Source organism: Protobothrops mucrosquamatus, unplaced genomic scaffold, assembly GCF_001527695.2.
Source record: "Protobothrops mucrosquamatus isolate PMUCROS unplaced genomic scaffold, P.Mucros_1.0 scaffold8043, whole genome shotgun sequence".
Lineage (NCBI taxonomy): Eukaryota > Metazoa > Chordata > Lepidosauria > Squamata > Viperidae > Protobothrops > Protobothrops mucrosquamatus.
In genome coordinates, this window is record NW_015393840.1 from 4,038 (window position 1) to 9,707 (window position 5,670).

Sequence of the window (5,670 nt, forward strand, 5' to 3'; positions counted from 1 at the left end):
TGGGTGACTTTGGGCCAATCACCAGGAGACTGTGAGTTCTAGTCCCACCTTAGGCATGAAAGCCGGCTGCGTGACTTTGGGCCAATCACCAGGAGATGGTGAGTTCTAGTCCCGCCTTAGGCATGAAAGCCGGCTGCGTGACTTTGGGCCAATCACCAGGAGACGGTGAGTTCTAGTCCCGCCTTAGGCATGAAAACTGGCTGGGTGACTTTGGGCCAATCACCAGGAGACTGTGAGTTCTAGTCCCACCTTAGGCATGAAAGCCGGCTGGGTGACTTTGGGCCAATCACCAGGAGATGGTGAGTTCTAGTCCTGCCTTGGCCCAATCAACTTGTTTTAAGAAATCCTCAAGGTGATTTCCTGCGTCACAGCACCAAAAGGACCTTACAACGTCGTAAATGTGCAAGGACAAAGCAAAGCAAAGCAATTTCTCCTACCTTGGTTTTTTAACTGCATTGTTTCCACAAGGTTTTGTAGATTCTCCATCTTGTTCTGTAATTTCCTGCAAGCGCTTCCACTGGATTCCCCCGTCTGAATCACTAGGGACAAAATAGCCAGTCATGATTGTAAACCAGTGCTGCCCAATGTTTCCGGCTTTGTGGACCGGTGGGGAGATGGAGGGGGGGAAGGGGCGAGAGGGAATGGTTCCACGTAAGCGGCCGGCAAGCAGAAGTGTGAGCACAGCTCCATTTGTGTGAGCGGGGTGCACGAGCGCCTGCCGCTCATTTTAAAGGGAGCACACGTGTGCTCTCACCCGCTGCTTGCGCAAGTGACGATGCACGTGCGGCTCAACGGCCGTTTCCGTGGCCCGGTTGCAAACCCCCCACCCGCCCACTAGTGGGCTGTGGGCCGCAGGTTGGGGACCCTTGATGTAAACTGTCAGAGATATAAAAAGCACACCCATCCACAGCCAGGACTGCCTGTGGTAAAGGCAAAAGCCCAAGTCAGCTGAAACAATTGTAGTTGTGTTGATCTACATAACATTACATTAACATTGACAAAGTCCTGGTTTTTTCAGAGCCCAACTAGATTGCTGAGACTGGCAGAGCTGGTCAGATTTCTACCCATAGAAACAAAGTTAATGGATTTAGAATTCGTAATCCTTGACTTATGACCACAGTAGGGGTCAGAATTTCCACTGCTAAACAAGGCAGTTGTTAAGTGAGCCACACCTGATTTTACTACCTTTTTTACCAAAGTTGTTGTGAACTTTTATTCACAGTTAAGCGAGTAAGTATTAAGTGAATCATTACAGGTGTTAAGTGAATCTATTCTATTTTCTATTCTATTCTATTCTATTCTATTCTATTCTATTCTATTCTATTCTATTCTATTCCTATTCCTATTCCTATTCCTATTCCTATTCCGTTCCATTATTCTGTTCTGTTCTGCTCCATTCTGTTCCATTCCAATCCAATTTCCGTTGTTCTGTTCCGTTCCAGTTCCAGTTCCAGTTCCCTTCCCTTCCCTTCCCTTCCCTTCTCTTCTCTTCTCTTCTCTCCTCTCCTGTTCCAATCCAATTTCTATTCTGTTCCGTTCCATTCCAATCCAATTCCTGTTCTGTTCCGTTCCATTCTGTTCTGTTCCAATCCAATTCCTGTTCTGTTCTGTTTCGTTCCAGTTCCAGTTCCAATTCCAGTTCCATTTCATTCCATTCCATTCTAACTGAAGAACAACCTTCATTGTCCTTACCAGCAAGAACTGTGAAATGCAAGTAGCCCTCGACTTATGACCACAACTGTTAAATGATTTGTACTCAATTTTATGACCTTTTTGCCACGGTTGTCATCAAGCGAATCGCACGGTCATTAAGTGAATCCAGCTTCCCCCCCCACTGACTTTGCTTTGCTTCCACCCTCATAAATACATGCGGGTTGCCAAGCTCCTGAATTTTAACCCTGGGAACGCTACCACGGCTGTAAGCATGAACACCAGTTCTAAATCATTTCTTTTTAATGCCATCGCAATTTTGAAAGGTCTGTAAATGAAGGGTTGTAAACTGAGGACTATTTATTATGCATTGCTCTTTCTGTGAAAAAGATATGTGAATTATTTCCACCAGCTCTTTGAGGACTGAGGATGCTTCATGTTATCAGGGGTAGGCAACCTTGGCTCTTTTATGACTCGTGGACTTCAACTCCCAGAATCCCTGAGCCAGCCATGCTGAGGGGAAAGGGAGAGGTTTCCAAGCTGAGCCATGCTGGCTCAGGAATTCTGGGAGCTGAAGTCCACGAGTTATAAAAGAGCCAAGGTTGCCTACCCCTGATGCTAAGGGATGTTGGTGATGGTGGTGGTGATGTTGGCCTCTGTCCATCTGCCCTTCTTTTTATATAGACCAGTGTTTCTCAACTGTGGCAGCTTGAAGACGGGTGGACTTCAACTCCCAGAATTCCCCAGCCAGCCATGCTGGCTGGGGAATTCTGGGAGTTGAAGTCCACCCGTCTTCAAGCTGCCACAGTTGAGAAACACTAATGTAGACAGAATCTGTGTCAGTGATGTAGCTTGGAGCTGCCCTTATCCTGTGTACTTTGGTCCCAAATTTGCATGGGTTGTTTTTTTTTTAACCAAAGAACATAAGCAAAACAACTATGTTTACATGAAGGTAAACAAAATATTTTCAACTTGAACCCATGTGGAACACTGGGCGGCCCCAAAGGATCAGATTTGCATGAAATAGGAGCCAACGGACGTGTTCAAATTTCCCGGGAGCAAACAGATAAATTGCATGCCGAAACAACTCAACGCAAAGATAGTTTTTTTCCCCCCCCCCATTGCTAATAAATGTGAAAAGTGGAGTTTAGCTGTCAGCTCGCCGGACGGTTTCCTCTTCCCTTTCAGCTTTTACCCTAATCCCTAATCTTTAGTGACAGAATAAAGATATCCGCTTATCTTTCAGGGATAACTGTGCCCAAATCCTTGAAATGTTTTGTTTCTGGAGGAAAAAAACACACAAAAAAAGAGGATCACGTTCTCCATAAAGGATCCCTGTCATTGGAGAAGAGGGATGAATTTAAGAAGGAGTTTACACTTAGTGGCAAGAAAAAAAATGTAGATTAGTAGTAGTCCTCGGATTTACAACCATTTGTTTAGTGACCAGAGTTACAACAGCACTGAAAAAAGTGATAAGCCCATTTTTCACACTTACGACGGTTACAGCATTCCCTGCGGTCATGTGATCAAAATTCAGATGTTTGGCAACTGACTCACATTTATGATGGTTGCAGTGTCCCAGGGTCATGTGATCCCTTTTGCGACCTTCTGACAAGCAAAGTCAATGGGGGAAGCCAGATTTAATTAACCATGTTACTAACTTAACAATTGCAGTGATTCACTTAAGAAAGGTCGTAAAATGGGACAAAACTCCCTTGACAACTGTCTCTCTTAGCAACAGCAATTGAGGACTACCTGTATTTTGTTTGACTTGTTGTGTTGAACCAACCCGGACTACACAAATGTTTATTTTCTCATTATTTCTGTGCATCAGGAAAGAAAAAAAAATGCCTGTTTTTCAGTACAGAAACAGGCTTATCAATCAACAGCAATGCAATGGGAAGTTGAGGGAAAAAAATTACAATTATACTTACAGGTAGAGGTGGTGAAAGAAACACCTGTTCGAAAAGAAAAACACACAATGTGATGTTTCCATTGACAGAACCCCCCCCCCCATATTCACAGCACTAAAAATTGCTTCTTCATTTTATGAATTCTTTTTTTTTAAAGAACATTTTATTGATTTTCTAGTTTTACATTTACATTTTTAAAAAGCAACGGGGAGGCTGAGTTAATCGATAATTCAATAACATACGTGTCTTTAATACAGATCTCAAAACTATTACATTAGTATTTATTGTCTCATATTTAAACTAATACAATTCTTATTATATCGATTAAATAAAAATAACTTTTCTAACATTTATCAATAACTTTTAGTTTATACATATCCTAGTTATTTTAACATTCCATCTTTATAGACAATCAATGTCCAAATTAGTTTTTCCCAATTTTTAGTTTCCCATTAATATTTAAATTTAATATTTAATATTTATAATTTCCAAGTTTTAAGTAACCCCAATTCTCTTTATCACAATTCATCACAAGATCTAATGTTCAGGATACACGTCTTATCTATTTGAATTCTCACCATCTTGCATCAACTAATTAATAATACGATATAACATTCTTATTTTCTGTTAATTTCCAAATATCTTAAATTTAGTAACCAAAATTTCTCTTATTTCAACATTTATTACTTCCTCTCTTTTTCTCTTGATATCTACTATCTCATATTTAAGCTAATAGTTCTTATTATTACAGCTAAGTAAAAACATATTTATTACATTCATCAATAGATTTTTAGCTTATATATATATCTTAATTACCTTTACATTTAATTCTCTCTATGAATTCTTATGCATGCTAATTATACCCTGGTATATAAACCAATCTTTTTCAAATTCGGCAGCTTTAAGACTTGTAGACTTCAACTCCCAGAATTCCACACACACCCCTGGCACAACAATCAAATCAGCCACTTGATGGGCTCCATGTCACTCTGGGGTCCCAGGCTTGTTGGCAAAAAGGTGTCTTCAGGGTCTTTTGAAAGAGTGTCAAAGTGGGGGCCAACCTTATTTCTGCAGGGCTGATGTTCCACAGGGAAGGAGCCACCACAGAGAAGACCCTTCTTCTTGGTCCCACTCAGTGGACTTCCTTCTTGGTCCCACTCAATGGATCCGTAACATTCCCTACCTCCCTAATCTGGTGGGTCAGGTAGATATAACTGGGAAAGGACTGTCCTTCAAATAACCTGGCTTGTCACCTTCAACCTGCTGGTTGAAGGTGACAACCAGCATCTTGAATTAGACCTGGAAGCAAATCGGCAGCCAATGCAGCTCTCTCAAGTGAGGGGGCACGTGTATAAATCCAGACTTTCACAAAACCATACCGTTTGCCACATTTTGAACCAACTGCAGCTTCCGGATACTTTTCTTAGGGTTTGTTTTGCTAGGAAGAGCTGGTTGTGTCCTTCTGAAGCAAAAGATCCTTTATGACAGTGATGGCGAACCTTTTAGAGACCGAGTGCCCAAACTGCAACCCAAAACCCACTTATGTATCGTCGGGTGCCGGGTGGGCGTGGCCCATTTGGTGGATGTGGCCCATTTGGTGGGTGTGGCCCATTGGGTGGGCGTGGCTACAGTGGTAACGGTAGACTGGGTGGGACTAAAAAGTTCAATCAATCAATTCCAACTTTGCGAGATCTTTTCTTTCCCCGCAAGAAGTTGAAATTGATTGATTGATTGAACCTTTTTTTTTTTTGCACATGGCGGCAGAGGCCTAAAGCGAAAAGGTTTTACAAAACCCAGCTAAAGGCTGAGGAGTGGGGTGACGGTGTGGGTGACCACAGAGAGGGCTCTGCGTGCCACCTGTGGCACGCGTGCCATAGGTTTGCCACCACGGCTTTATGATTACTTTCCACTTACTTGTCCCAAAGGTGCTTTTTCAGGAGGCAACTGGACTTTCTGGGTATTTTTTGAAGACGTTTCGCTTCTCATCCCAGAAGCTTCTTCAGTTCTGACTGGATGGTGGGGAATGGAAGGATTTATGCTCCTTGCAGACAGCTGGTCATTTGCATTTTTTTAGAGAGTTGATAAGACCACCTGGAGGTTTACCGGT

At 42.5% G+C, this 5,670-nt stretch overlaps 1 long non-coding RNA gene across 1 annotated transcript in view; it reads right to left on the bottom strand.

Moving 5' to 3' along the window:
- Positions 1-3,602, bottom strand: part of LOC107300697 — a 4,142-nt gene extending 540 nt beyond the window's left edge. Inside the window, exons 1-2 of the long non-coding RNA XR_001549234.1 lie at positions 3,585-3,602; positions 438-539 (exon numbers count right to left, since the gene is read on the bottom strand). This is a non-coding gene — a long non-coding RNA (uncharacterized LOC107300697). The remainder of the gene's footprint in view (positions 1-437; positions 540-3,584) is intronic.
- Positions 3,603-5,670: the final 2,068 nt, after the last annotated feature.